At 43.3% G+C, this 15164-nt stretch overlaps 1 long non-coding RNA gene across 1 annotated transcript in view; it reads right to left on the reverse strand.

The window, feature by feature from the left end:
- The window catches only part of LOC129152978 (uncharacterized), a 34139-nt gene extending 19242 nt beyond the window's left edge, over window positions 1–14897 (reverse strand). The window contains exons 1-2 of the long non-coding RNA XR_008559212.2: window positions 14256–14897; window positions 13588–14125 (exon numbers count right to left, since the gene is read on the reverse strand). This is a non-coding gene — a long non-coding RNA (uncharacterized lncRNA). The remainder of the gene's footprint in view (window positions 1–13587; window positions 14126–14255) is intronic.
- Between the last annotated feature and the right edge of the window lie 267 nt (window positions 14898–15164).

Genomic DNA, 15164 nt, shown 5'->3' on the forward strand with positions numbered 1-15164 from the left:
ATTCTGAGCCTGGTTAACCTCAAGTATTGTCAGTTAACATGGAGCAGCACATCAAGAACTAATGCACCAACTAAGCCCAGTCTTGTGGTTCTGACATTCCTTTAACTTTATTGTATTAAGGCTAATTATTTTTAATGTGCTGTGCTGTAAACTATTACTTTAGGAAGACCCTGCTCTAATCAGCCATGGCCTTGTCTACATAAACAGGTAAATTGGTTAACGGCAGTGAGTCTCCTGCTCCCTTATTCCTTCTGTCTGGGCCTCGTCAAAGAGAGTTAATGGTGCTGCAGATGGGCAGTAAATCAAACTCACTGTAGCATTAAAGCCAAGCCAAGACTCTGGCGTTTGGCTTCAATGGAGAGTATGTATTTGTTTGACCCTGAACCAAAGAGCCACTCTCCACTTCAAAAGGAGTCGCCACTGAAGCCGATTTTACAATCAGAAAATGTACATCATCTGATATCTCGGCGAAGCTACAGTTGATCTCAAACAAGCAACACATGCGCTGCTTTCTTCAGTTTTATCTGAATGAGTTCCATGTGCTGTGTGCACCCCCGTGGATACATAGATGTGCTTGCGCGCGTAAGTTCTGGATGCATTCAGAGACAAAATAAACTACAAGTGAATCTAAAAATGCATCTTTTGTCTTGCTCAGGCAGCCTTGCCGGTTTACCATTGACACCAATGTAGTAGCAACAAAAAGAGCTATTGATATAATCTTCGACCATGACAGGCATTAAAGGACCTAATTCTGCCCGCTTCTGTATTAAGCAACTCTAAAGCTGATTTCAACAGCCAGCTCCTCAGTGTGTGTGTGTGTGTGTGGGGGGGGGGGGGGGGAAGCAAGGCAGCAGACAGACAAGGGAGGAAGGAAAGAAGCAGGCAGAATCTAGCTGGCAGGCAGAGTGTAGAGCACCCACCCTCAGCCCAGAGCCTGTAAACTCAGATTAGGGGGTGGATCAAAGCTCGGATTTAATCTGGGCCACTGGGCAAGCGCAGAGATAATAGCGCCGTGGCACTCTGTGGCACAGAGGTTTGCCCTCATCTCACGTGTGAATACGGCTCTAAATGTTACACACACACTTCATCTATTCATGAGCAGAAAGGAATATGTGCCCTCAATCACCCACACACACACACACACACACACACACACACACACACACACACACACACACACACACACACACACACGCACGCACGCACACACGCATGCACGCACGCACGCACACACACACACAGATCAACTATATGCTGCTTTGATTAAGCAAAAACAAAAGGAAAAAAGAAGGTGATCGGAGTTTAAACCTTGATCTTTTAAGAGTTGCTGCAGGCAAAAGGAAAACACTGGGCGGCTGTGACATTGAAGGAAGGGGAAGTGTATAAGGCAAAGGAAGGGTTTAGGAATGAATGTTAAGGACTGACAAAAGCCAAAAAGCTCCATAACCTCCACTCTCCGCCCACGATGCTTTACAATCCAAAAAGACACAAAACTGGCCTCCCTCACTCCTTCTCACTCACAACCCTAGAAACACACTCTCACACATAGTCACACACCCATTCACGAGTATTGGGCTACGGGGATGAAAATATGAAACTGTACAATTTACAGTTTTCTTCTATAAAATCATCAGTGCAGCCCAACCTGTTCGCTTTCTTCAAAAACAATTGCTTCAGCCTAAACTTCCATTTCTGACAGAGATGGTGTTAAATCTTCAATAATATTAATAAGGTAACATATATCCAATACATGGACATGATGCAACCTAATGCAGTGAGATCACGTTCCAGCTATATGGCTTCTGCCATGTCTGGTAGATCTGCATGTGTTTATTTTACATTTAGGATGAGAAAATGACTTTTCTCTCCAGACGTTTTTGTCACTTAGAACTCCCCCTTTCAGAGGTTAACTTCACAAGATGTTTTGATCGCTGAGTCAGTTTGTAATGTGTCTTTAGGGTGTTATCTAAATTCTGCCTTCCTCCAAATCTACCCACGTACCCCCAAGGCAAAGCTCTGAATGTCTTTAAAGGAGTAATAAGGAGACGTGCCAGAGTAATGTAGTGCACTGACTTTCCCTTCGTTCCTTGCAGACCCCCCCCCCCCCACCCCCACACACACACACACACACACTCACACACACTATCTCTCTTCTGCCTCTTCTCTTCTCACACAACTTGATAGTACACCCATGCACAGACACACAACGTGATCGACTCTTAGACATAAAAGCAGACCTTTGCTTTGCTGGTTTTACTTGATTAAAGTCAGAGCAATGGGGTCTTGGCTTAGCGAAGTCTGGGACAAAGAGCAATTTTTGTGGGGTCCATTCTCGCTCAAAGACCCTCTTGTCAGGTGAGGCCCAGAGTGAGCTCTGGGGGAGCACGGAGCGACTAAAGGCCAGGCCATTTATCATAGTCCACCAAATAAAAGAGCCCAAATGTCTCTTTCTTCCACCCATATCCATCCTTCTTCCCATCTCTCACTTTTGGCCTCCCTCTCTCTTTTTTCCGTCTTTCCCCCCCCTCTTCTTCTTTCCTCTCCTTTGTTTGAATCCAGTGGGAGTAGCAGCTCACTGCCGTTGCTTGTAACTGAGCCGAGATTGAAGGGGAGATGTTTGGGACCGGGTCCCACTCACGCTGGGGCCCTGGCGCTTTTTTGTGTGCGTGTCATGGGGTGATTTGTCAGGCTGTGGTGGCAGAAGTCGAGCCCCTGAGGTTGAAAGGCTATGACCCCAGGAGAGTTGTGTCTGTGTGCGTATTTTTGTGCGTGTGGAGACCCGCCCCGGACTCAGGCCATAATAGACCTGAGCCCAAAATAATGGCTGTCCAGGCCGGGACCCGTCTGCATATTTCAGGTAGACGCACCGTGATAGCAACTGACACGGGCGTGACAGGCTCATTGGTGGCAGGATACAGAGGAGCAAGACCCTGCTAGTGACTTTGTGAATGAGCTTGTGAGGGATACTGCATCCAATAGGGGAAATTTACGACTATCCTCCGCTGTTCTTGGCCCTGACGGAGAAAAATCAATAACATCTGATCTCTCCCAACATAATACGACACAAAATAGTAAACAATGGCTTTGTTTACCCATCTGTGTGTGTGTGCCTTCTCGGTGTCTTTGTGTAGGCTGGCGGCCTGCACACAAACAGGGCAGAGGGCGCGCACACACACACACACACACACACACACACACACACACACACACACACACACACACACACACACTGAAAGGCTGACAACTGACACACTGCGCTGGTTTCTTGCTGTGTTTCCCTCCTTCCCTTGTCTTTCTCATAGTCTTATTTCCTTTTGTCATTAAAGAAGGAAACACTTTCTCACTTGGTTTGTTTACTGGTTCCCACCACTCTTTGGGGAGTTGGTAACAGAAACAGAACTCGTTCTCAGCTGGCCGCCTGCCTTGTCCCCGAACACACCCCATTTCTCCTTCTTCTCTGCCTCTCCGCTCTCTCACAGCATCTCCTCAGCATGGACGAGTAGATTACATATGCTTCCTTTCTGAATGAGTTCAGTCGTAAATAATTGGGTGAGTTATTGCGTATGACTCAAGGATTTTTTTTTCTACTGGAGTGCAACTGTAGTGGTTTAGTTTATTTTTTTCCTCTGAAATGGAGCTGAATCAGGACTAGCAAATAACTCTTTGTAAAAAAAGATATAAGGCTGGTTAAGATTTGTAAATCTTGTACTCTTATTAGTACATACACATCAAGCCCTTCCTATCTTTATGACAAAGTCAGCAGAATTTAAAGCAGATGCTGATTTCTATTAATACAAAATGAGGAGGTATAGAAAAAAGACCTCAACGCTGTCAGAAAAGTGACATTTATAATTCAGCAACACAAGATAATAATGTGGCAAGCAAGTGAGACACGGGAACAAGGAAAAGCATTTTGTCTAAAGTAAAAAATGTTTTCTACTGCACAAGAAGATATGCTCATTTTTATCTCTAGCTAAAAATTGCTCTGATGAAGAAAATGTTGGCCAAAAGCTAAGTGACAGGGACCCACCCGCTTCCTGGTCTGAGGTCACACTCTGCTGTGCATCACCATGTCTGTGACAAGACCTGGATGCACTCAGAATAGACTGCAGCCAAGGCAAGCATCGATGCAATCATGAAGCAATTACTGTAATGATCTCCAAAGAAAACTTGCATTTCTTTGAAGGGGGAACAAAAAGATGAGCACTCACAACTTTTCTGAATATATGCGCTTTCTAAATGACGCGGATTGAGGATCAAGGCTGTGCAAGGGGAAAGAGAAGATGAGAGGAAGCTAAAGGTGATAGCGTCAGTGCTAAGAACAGGAAGGATCGCTGTTCTTTAATTTCATCATCTGTGTATGTATACATCTGTGGGTAATATGAAGAAAGGGGCTTTGATAAAAGGTTTAGAAAATGTATCAGAATAATCTCGAAAAGGAGAGCTGGTTGGGAGAAGGGGGATTTTTGGAAGATAAATGACCTCTAAGATAAATACATGTGGGCCCGAGTGGGCCACCCCCCACGTTATGCCGCCCCACTACCATGACATCAGACCAGAAGGAGAAAACGTCCCCTCTTTGTGGAAGAGCGTGATTTAATTTGTACCTTCCAACAAGGGGTAAACATGTTTGAACTGTCTCGATGAGCCTGCAGTGGCCTGATCACTTTCTCACGGGAAACTGCCCTGAGAAGGATATCAGGCTTGCAGCATTACAACTTTACTTTTTAAACTAATCTAATTTCTGGGCTCTTCTTTTCTTTCGCTCCCCCCCTCCACCCTTTGCTCCATCTGTCCCTGCGCTCCTCTCGCGAGGCTGTCACTCCCTGCTGTCCATGCTCCATGACATTCCGGCTCCCGGCGTTCCCCGGGGATGATCCCAGTGACCTTCTCCCTGTCTTACTGGAATTTGACGTCAAAGGTCCTGTTGCTAAGAATGGAGTTTTGTTTAGTAACAAATATGACCCTCTGCCTTTATTCAGTCACCCCCTCATTCCTGCTCTGACTCTGACTTTACACACACTTTGTGTGGAAGTGAACAACTCGCCTTTTCCCTCTCACTCTCTCCTATTTTCTCAATACATCTTTTTTTTAACCTTTTTCCTAACTTGCATCAATAGGTCTTCCTTTCTCTGGCTTTCTGCCCCATGGTCTCCCCTTTCCTTTCTCCCAGGCTATCTCATGTATTATTTCAGTCTACAGGGGCTCGGGGTGGAAATGAAATATGGTGGCCAAGCCTCAACGGGCATGCTCATATTCTGTGTAATTACCTTGGGCTACGGACTGGAGCTAGACTCTGTATCTATAAATCTGTACTCCTCACTGGCCCCGACCGCCTTTTGAAACCATATCCAGCCGACGCATCGTGGTGAGACTCTGACCCATGACCTTTCACACCGCTAGGGCTGCTGAGAGTGACCTGTGACCTTATGCTGGGCTCTCTCAGAGTCTGCTCAGTCTGACCTCTCCAAGCTTTGTGACCTCCCAAGTCACAGCTGTGCCTGATCTGTCCTTGGGGGCCGGAAAAGAACATGTCAAACAGAGGGTGTTTTTTGGCACTGGTGTGTGCGGGCATGCAACGGTTCGCTATATGAGTAACATTGGGTGGTGAGATGTGTGTGAGTGACTTATGTCTGTCTATGTGTCAATATATACAACTGGATGGATCATTGCTAAAGAGAAGGCATGTAGATAGGTGGGTTACCAAAACAACGCGTCTGTTGCAGACCATCTATCATTCATGCACACAAAGGTCATAGACTCCTAATGGTGGTGAGTCTGTAAGCAATGCTAATGTCATCCGTTAAAAACCTCGAGATAGATTTATGGCATTATATCGATCCTAAGGATGCATCCAATTCCCAATTACGGAAAAGGTTTCTCCAGTGTTGACGTCAGAATCAAGTTTCGAGGTCACACGTGGCTTCAGGTTACTTTGTGTTTGCTTTTATTCAGTGTTTTGATTAAAATTTCTAATATAGTCTTCTGTTTTCCAGTCAGTTTAATCTAATTGTTTAGATTTGCTTTCTGTCCTTTCCACCATTCTCCGTATTCTAGTTTTGGATTTCGGAGAGACACATTACCCCGCTACTTTCTTTTTCATGTCACGCTTTGGTCTACTTTTTTGTTTCTGCATCAACACAGCAATGGATCACATGAAGGGCCACAGAGAAGCCCTCCAATCCGTTTACCCCTTTCCAGATCTGTGCCTGACCCAGAAGAAAGCCTTTCCGTTTTGGTGTCCTTTCTGCTGCATTTGTGCTCTCTGTATGCTCTCTCCCCCACTGGCCTTCAGAGTCCCGTGTCTGACCAGAGCAGGGCCTCTGTGACCTGCAGCTGTGTTTACTGTCAACACACACCAGTGTTAGGACAGCTGGGGGAACAAGAAAAGGCCAGACAGCAACATGACAACACGAACAGACCGTACACACTCTTGAACAAAACAGTGTAATCACATGATTAAAGTAAATTACTGTTTAATTTCCAAAATCTAGCAGCCAGGCAAGACTGGAACCCAAATACTTTCATCAAAAAGTGCATCCGTGCAATCATATGAAGTCAGGGTGACTACTTTCTGTTTAAGATTTAGAGTTTAAAGGGGTCTAACCTGTGGTGACACATTTTAGGAAGGTTCTGTCTCTTCTCCACTGCAACAAACTTACCTGGAAGAACACGGATACCTGGGATTTGCTTTCACTAGGGGGTACATGGAACTATCTGTGGATATGAGAGGAAAAACATGTGCCCCCACACCCCTCTTTCTTTCACCCATAAAACATGCACAGACACACTGGAAAACTCAGTTAAACAGAAAGATGACAAAACCCTGCTCACTCAGATATCCTCTTGTATTTATTATCCTTCCTCTCTTCCGGTACACCCGTTGATTCAGTGGGACTGACACTGGTTCACACACTCTGCATCCTGTGCTGCACAGTCACAGTGTAATAAACATGCACACACTCACACACACTCTTCATAACTGCCCTTTAATATATTTTTTCCCCCTGGGATTTTAAGCTTTCATGGGAGCCTGCAATCCCCACCACAGTTGTGGTATGACTCTCCCCATGTGTCCTGTCAGGCCTTGGGAGAGAGGAAGCTCCATTAGTTATTATCACTTAGGGAAATTCCCACATTGCTAAAATCCAATACCAAACCATTTAATCACTAATAACCTTTAAGGGATCCAAAAAAATAAAACTGTCATTGCTCTGACTAAAGATGAGAAAGAATTAGAAATATTTGTAGTCAAAAAGCTGCGGGAAATTCTCACTAACTTAACTGGACCTAAGACACGCCACACACACACACATGGTTTTTAGCATTATTTTGCCAAAAAGAAATAAATACAGAACTATTTTCATTTACATTACAAAGGTGGCACATTTAGTGACTGTTTCCAGATTTATTTAGTAACTTCAAATCTTTATTTTTCACCAATCCAGTTTCTGACTGAGGTTTAACTGTAAGTGATTTGGGATGGCACAACAGGTGTGTGACGGTCTTATTTGTCAGTGCCACACACTCCACACAACCTTGAGACATAAAATTAGTTGAACACGTATTGTAAGTGACAAATCAGTAAGATCCCAACTGAACAGAACACTTTTTTATAATTATAGGCATATTTCTGTTGTCAAAACTTCAAGGTAATTTCTGAGAGTGGGAAATTGACTGGGAAATGGATTGATTATTTTCAGACTTTGCACAGATGTCAGCACATCGTGACTGCTTTGACAGTAAGTGATGTCACTGATCAGTGCCAAAATCCATCCTCAGTAATATTAAAAGTTTTATTTGAAAGCAGCTGATCTGGTGAAGTGAAGACACACGCATGCCGGGAAGTTCCAGTAAAATTACCCGGATGTTCCAATAGTGGAAATGTGCCTCGTGTGTCTTGGAATGGTGACCAGTTGTAGTGTTACATGTTGTTTTTAAGTTTTGTAATATTCATACCAGGCAGGCCTCCGGCCTTTCTTATATATGTAACTTATACATCTTCCAGATCAGTTCATTTTGGATCGAATCAAGTTGGGAATAAAATTAAACATCGTGTCAAACACAGTGAAGACAAATGAAATCCCCAGCTATTTTTAACCAAATGGTACCATATCATCACCTATCTGATTCACCTGCATGTCCCTATGAGCAACATCCTCCTCTTCTAAAAATAATCGACACTCTCTCATTACTATTGACACAACTTATTGGGCGCCAAGGAGACCATCCTGAAAGGGTTATTGACAGCCTGCTTTCAGTCCATTGATGCGTTGTCACATATGCTGATGACACCTCGCTGTTCACAGCAGGCACATTTTCAACTTGCACCACACACTTCTGTAAAACACATGAATGGACCATGACACCTGTAAGCCAAAACCTGCTGTGTTTTTTCTCTCCCTTTCTCTTTGCATCTATACTGTCTCTGTCTTTCTCCCTATGGTATGGTTTCCATGGAAACAGAGCTTCTGGAAGAAAAATTTATATTGTATCGAGATTGAGTGAGCTATTTTTTCTTTCCAATTACTCTCTTTCCCTCTCTTCTGGTTTCACTTTCTGTCTCTCACTCCCTCCCTCGTTCACTGAAAGTCAAGCAGTATGAGGGGCGATCAATATCATTAATCAACACAACTCAACAGCACTCAGCTCTGCGGGGAGAGATGAAGAGGCACGGGGGAATGTCAACATGCCGGTCTGGAGTGGTCTTAACCAATGATACATATCACACATCATATGGATGAAAGCAGGGGCAAGGAAAAAGGGAAACCAAAGATGGAGAAGGAGGGAGACATCTAACTCAGGAATGGAGCTACATGTATGCTTTCTAGGCAAAGGTGGAAGGGTGGAGGGTGGGGGGTGGGGCAGCCAGTGAGCAAAAAGAGATTGAGGTGGAGAGCTAGAGGAGTTATTACTCGGTTGTCACCTACGGTCTAAAATCCCATATGACATCAGCAGTGAAGTAGTGACGGAGGAGGAATGGTCATTTATCTGACTCACTCTGAGGTACGAGTACAGTCAATAAGCACAGTCACTATGACACCATCTACTGGAGCTGCTACTAGCTGCTGTAACAAACACCTTCCAATCACTGTCCAGCTTCACATTATGAGTAAAACAAGACTTTTGCTGCTATAAATATTTATTTACGGCTTTAAATGAAAGTTACACATGCAAATGTATATGATCTTCATAATATGAAATTGTATAACTCAGATAGTGTATCACAGGCTAAATTTCAAAGTGCAAACACCCATGCTTGCTGCTGTGCTGCATCATTTTTGTTCTTTAAACATAACCTTGTAAGTGTTTAGGAATAATCAGAGCAGTTACTTTAGTTGCAACAGTCACATTTTATTAGGCTCGAGCAGCGAAAGCGCTGCGAAGGCCTATTGTATCTGCTCCGTTTATTTTTCTTCCGCCAAGTAAATTGGCTTTTTGGAGGCCTTAACATACCCGAAAACTCAGGAATTTTTGCACACTTGTCAGGTGTGGTGTAAAATTTTGTGTTATAAAGGTCCCCAAAAAAATCACAATAAAACTAGCTCCACAACGCCCCCTAGAATGTGAAAAATACCCCCCTCCATAAATCTTAATTTGTCGTACTGTTATAAAATTTTGTACACTTGTATTACTCAACAGTTCGCACAGAAAAGCCTCTTGCAACCATGGTCTACATCAAACAGGAAGTCGGCCATTTTGGGTTGAAATGGCAATTTTTACGTGTTTTGGCCGCTTTTAGGGTCCGCTTCTGATTGATTTACTCGATCATTTTTTGCACGATCGTCTCAACATTTATGTGAAATTGATCAGAAGGAATGGCCAATCAAATAGAAAAAAATAAAACTGACTTTTTGTATATGCTGAGGGGGCGTGGCCAGGCCTCGCTGTTTGACTACTCGCCAAAAAAATATAAATGGCTATAACTCCATAACCAAATTTAGTAGAGTTACAAAAACTTCTATGGTCATTCGGCATCCGGCATCTGGCCCCAAATAAAAATTAATGGTTGGATGATGACATCACACAAGCCCCGCCCCCCAGGACCAAAAAGGTCATGTTTTACTGTGATAGATCCCAAATTGCCCCATTTCACTTAATCACCACAAAGTTGTAGCTGGTAACTCAAGACAATTGGGGGTTGCTTGGCATCACTTTATGGGAGTTTTCAAAAGAGGAGCGGGCTGTAGCGGTGCGGCGAAGTCAGGCGTACCGCAGTGGCCATACGTTTGACTCCCATTTCGTCATTTCTAAAGCTATCGCCACAAAATTCTGGTGAGCGACTGGTGAGCAATCCTAGACTGGCCCCCCAAAAAATTGATGTGAAAATCCAGTGGGCGTTGCCTATTTTTTTAAATAACTCCCCCTAGGGCCATTAAAACTATCAGTCCTAAGCCATGCTTTGACTGAGGATTACAAAAGTATCTAATCATTTTTAGGCTTAAGTTGAATAAACAAATGCACATTGAAAACAGTTCAATGCTATTTTATTAAAAAGCCTGTTTTTTAAAACGATTTACCCCCATTTGATGCAAAATAAGTTCTAAGGTCCAATTTACATTAGAAAACATCCTACTGAATTCAACATTTATAATGCATTTGGTTTATATTAATTACCTACATGATAATACTCAGTAGTAATGTGTTGTGTATGTTTAACAAGTTCATTCTGTAGCTTAAAACATGCATTAAACCATCTAAAGTTAACATGTAAGTCCTGAAAGCTCCTGGAATAAACAAAGTTACTTTACCTGAAAATGTTTGTGAACAAACGCTGCTGATGGACGTGAAGCTGCTGTAGCTCCTTAATATTCCTGCTCGATTTTCACTAGCTTTAGCGTTTTTCCTTTGCGTGTAGCTGCCGCCACGGGCGGCTGCGACGGGACCTACGGGCCACCGTAGAGGTGAAGGCTAGATTGTCCGAATTCAGAGCCGCTGGGTTCTGGTCTTAGCGATCTGGCAAGGACCCGGCCTTGCTAGACCGGTGAGGACCCGTACTTGTAAGCATCCTGCCTGTGGATTCGAACACACCCGCTGATGCTCTTTCACATTACCACATTCGGCAGAACAACTTCCGGTTCAAAAGGCCAACAGATCCATCATCCAATCAGTGATGCCTGTTGTTGCATCATTGGTACCTACCTCTTCCGGTTTGTTTTTTGTTTTTGCGCTTTTCAATTTGGTTTTGCGTTTTTGTGATTTGTTTTTGTGTTTAGTGAATTTGTTGTTGTGCTTTTCAATTTGTTGCTCGTTTTGTAATTTGTTTTTGTGCTTAGTGAATTTGTTGTTGTGTGTTTCAATTTGTTGTTGCGTTAAGTGATTTGTTTTTGTGGTTTGCACTTCAGGGCCACCGTAGATTTATGCCAAAATAACAAAAAGCCACCTCTATCAACCAAAGCTGACCTCAATGGGATTTTTCTGTAATTTGTCACAGCACCCCCTAGATAACTTTAACCTTCAATAACTTCAAAAAACGTGGTCAGAATAGACTTAAACTTGGTCTGTGTCATCACACCACCAGTGTGGTAAAGATAGAGTATGCCCCAGTGGTGAGATGTGTAATTTACTGGTGGGCTCAGAGGAGATGCTGAGTCAGGGGGAGATGCGGATGAGGAGACTGTTCGCGGTTTCTGGTGTTGGGGTGGTCGACGTTTATGTTCCGCGGACGTGATCGGGTGCACCAGGCTGCCAGCCAGGCTGGAGCGGCGCGGAGCTGCGAGGGCCGAACGACGCTGCTTGCAGCTTTAGTTTCTTTTACTCCTGTTAAATAAGGGATTTATCCCTCATCAGTTTAACATGAAGCATTGTTTTGCTGAATTAAAATGGACTTAAAAAAGACACTGATGCAATGAAGATTCTGACATTGGTTCCTATCACATGCTGCTCCATAACCTAGATATTTTGTTGCTAATAATGGTGTCTTCATGTGGTATGAAAGCTTTGAGCTAGTCTCCTCTCTCATTACTTTGATGCTGTATGATTTGATCAAATTCTATGTTTAGATAAGGTCGCCCTTCAACTATAAAGGAGAAATTAGAAAAATTAGAATGTGGTGCAAAAGTCAATTTATATCAGTAATTCAGCATTTGATTGAGAACCCATATAAAGGCTCAGGAACCCTTTGTAGGTGTTTGTATTAACTAGTTGATTAGACACTTCATTTCTAGAATATTGAACCTTTTCACTAAACTCTAATTATCTGAGATTTTTAATTCTGGGTTTTCATTTACTGTAAGCCATAATGATCACAGTTGTAACAAATAAAGGCTCTAAATATCAATTATATACATCAGAATTTACACACCAACAGTCTTGCGTATATGGTCGACATTACAAAAGCAATGGAGAACTTGTCAAATCAACAGTATTTTTTTATTTTTATTTTACTATTGTTTAAGAAGTTCAGCCAGATAGTAGAGGCATGAGGAAATACGGAGGTATTGAGGTGCTGAGAACATATTGAAGGGTCCCGCTGCACTACGGAACGTTGTTTAATGCTTTCACAGGTTGACAGTGCTATAACTAAAACAATACTTCCATGTCCCTATTAGACTCATTAGTAGACACTTGGCTCATTGTCATACGTAAAATGTTGAAGTTAAAATAGACTCTTTATATAGACTTTTAATAGCACAATCTTAACTAAATACAAATAGATTATTGAGTTACATGAGTAATAAGAAATAATCTAATCAAATTCTTGCATAATGTTTATCCACTTACCTCCTTTCTCATGATTTATGTGACCCAGACTTCATATTTTTTATCTTTTATTTTAGTTTTTGAATAAATTGCTCTATCTTTGCATATCTATCCTTGTAGGAGAGTTGACATCTGCAGAGCTCACAGTGGTGGTGGTCCTGTCCTATGGACCCAAGGTAGGAGGTGAGTAGGAGGCTCGGTGTATCGTGTCAGCCATGCTGCTTGCAGCGGCGCTTGCCAACTCACCTTAGAACTGCTCTTGAGTTTTGCAAACTTGTTTCAACAACTTGGAGGTAAAAGTCAATTTTCTCAATGCAGATGAGGACTTCAAGCTAAAGATAGCACTGTGCTATTCACTTCTTTTTTATGGGATTTCATTTATTGAAACGTTCTTAATAAAAGACTCAGATCAGTTTGAGGAACTGTCAAACACATTTAAATGGGTGCAAATGAAACATTTTATGAGTGTTTTCTGTTTAAAAAAGAATAGAAGAAAATGTTACTTTTAATGAGGGGGGTTGTTTGTTGTTTACCTCCCAATAAAACAAGTCCCAGAATGGGATGTCAGCACCTCTGTGGTATACTGTCACGCTTTAGCACAAAGCCTCACACTCAGATCTGCTGGACTCAGCTGAACAACACAGGAAGATTTAAACTCACCTTTGTTTATTTCTCATAAGTGTGCAAGACAACGTGTTTTTCTGCCTCAACTCACACACCATAAACAAAGATACAGAACTGGAAAGAGAGAGAGAGATGGAGGTGTGGAAGCGGATCCTCCTGCGCTGCTGCGAGGAGGCAGATTATTTAAAGACTGATTGAGACGCCAACGTCAGACGGATTGGGTGCGTGAAGGCAATCAGTGAACAGATAAGGAGCTGTTACCTGAAGACGCAGCACTGTGCCGGCTGGTTGGGTAGTCCTCCCTGCACTGTCTGATAACAGCCTACTTTTAATGACCAGTGAAAGCTGGCAGGAGACGGACACTAAACAGATCAACCTCTCCTCCCCTCTGGCTGCGCCTGGCTCAGCTCACTAGATATAGTATCCCCCTCCTCTCATTCCATCCAACTATTTCCCTTTCAGTCTATCTCTTCATTCCACCGTCCACCTATCCCTCAAGCATCGCTTAAAGCAACGCTGTCAACTAGCACCGCTGCCCAGAGCTGTACAACATGTAAATACAAGTGCATATCAATGTACAGATGTGCACATGCATGCATTTATCCACACAATTCTCAAGCACAGTATTTTCCTCGAGTGTCGCTTCTTCATTCGTTTGTGTCAGAAGAAGCCGCTCATACTCCCACTTAATACACACAGTGATTTACACAAAGGCTCTGTCCTAAACCTCTTCACTTTAAACGCAGGCACTTCTTCAGCTTCCTCCTTCCTGGTGGATTACAATTAGCCAGAGATTCTCCTGCAGGGCATAAATGTGTTGCTTTCAGATACAGGGATCTGCTTGACTCTAATGTAATTATTGTACGGAGGCTCCTGGTGCCCTCGTCAGCTACAGATTAAGAGCGCTCTCGCCCACCACTTGTTCTCACCTTTGGCTCCTCAGCTGAAACCATGCTAAACAGTCTTTGCACACTCTCCATCTCTCCTGCGCCCTCTGTTTCACTGGATCTACTTCCAAGATCTCTTCCAATAACACAACCCTGCCTGACACCTCTGCCTTTGTCTATTTGCTCTCAGCCTCCAGGCCAAGTAAGCTGATAGGCTGTCAGGGGTCAGCTGGCTGTGAGTGATTGGCTTAATGGGTGAGGCCAGTGCCTCTGCCTGGGAGCCAATGAGCAGCAGCAGCCTGGCCTGTACCCCCTTGTTGACCTCCGCTAGCCCGCAGCAGCAATGACACGCCTCTGCAAACACAGCCTGGAGCATGGGTGGCTGCCAACAGGGGTCCCCCACACACATACAATCACATACATAAAACACACGCAAACAATATGAGATTACACATTTGGCTTCCAAGTAAGGATCTCTCACATCTCTGCCACCTTTCTAGATTCTGTCTCCATGTGTCCTTATCCCTTTCTTTCCTTCATCTCTTGTGTCTCCTCTTCTTGCCCGTCGCCCACTCAGTGTAGCTCAGCCGTTGTGAAACACATTTCAGACATGAAAGTGGCACAACTGTTAATCTTACTATAAAAATTTGCTCCTGGTTGAGGATAGATGGATGAGGAGAGAGAAAGAGAGAAGGAAGTCAGGGAGGTGGGGGCAGACAGAGAGACGGAGCAAGGAAAATCGACGGAGGATGTAAAGTAGCACAATTTGAAGCTTGAGTGGGAAGCCCCAACACAACAATTATGTCTCGCTAATCTTCAAGTACAATATGCGTCTTACACACCATGGCTTTCTGCCTTTTAATTAGCATAATCACATAACATAATGGCATTCAAATGTGGTGATCACATGGCTTTTGAAATAATGGACCGCTCAAAGGAAACAACAGGTAG

The sequence above is a fragment of the Nothobranchius furzeri genome, chromosome 17 (genome assembly GCF_043380555.1).
Source record: "Nothobranchius furzeri strain GRZ-AD chromosome 17, NfurGRZ-RIMD1, whole genome shotgun sequence".
Taxonomy (NCBI): domain Eukaryota; kingdom Metazoa; phylum Chordata; class Actinopteri; order Cyprinodontiformes; family Nothobranchiidae; genus Nothobranchius; species Nothobranchius furzeri.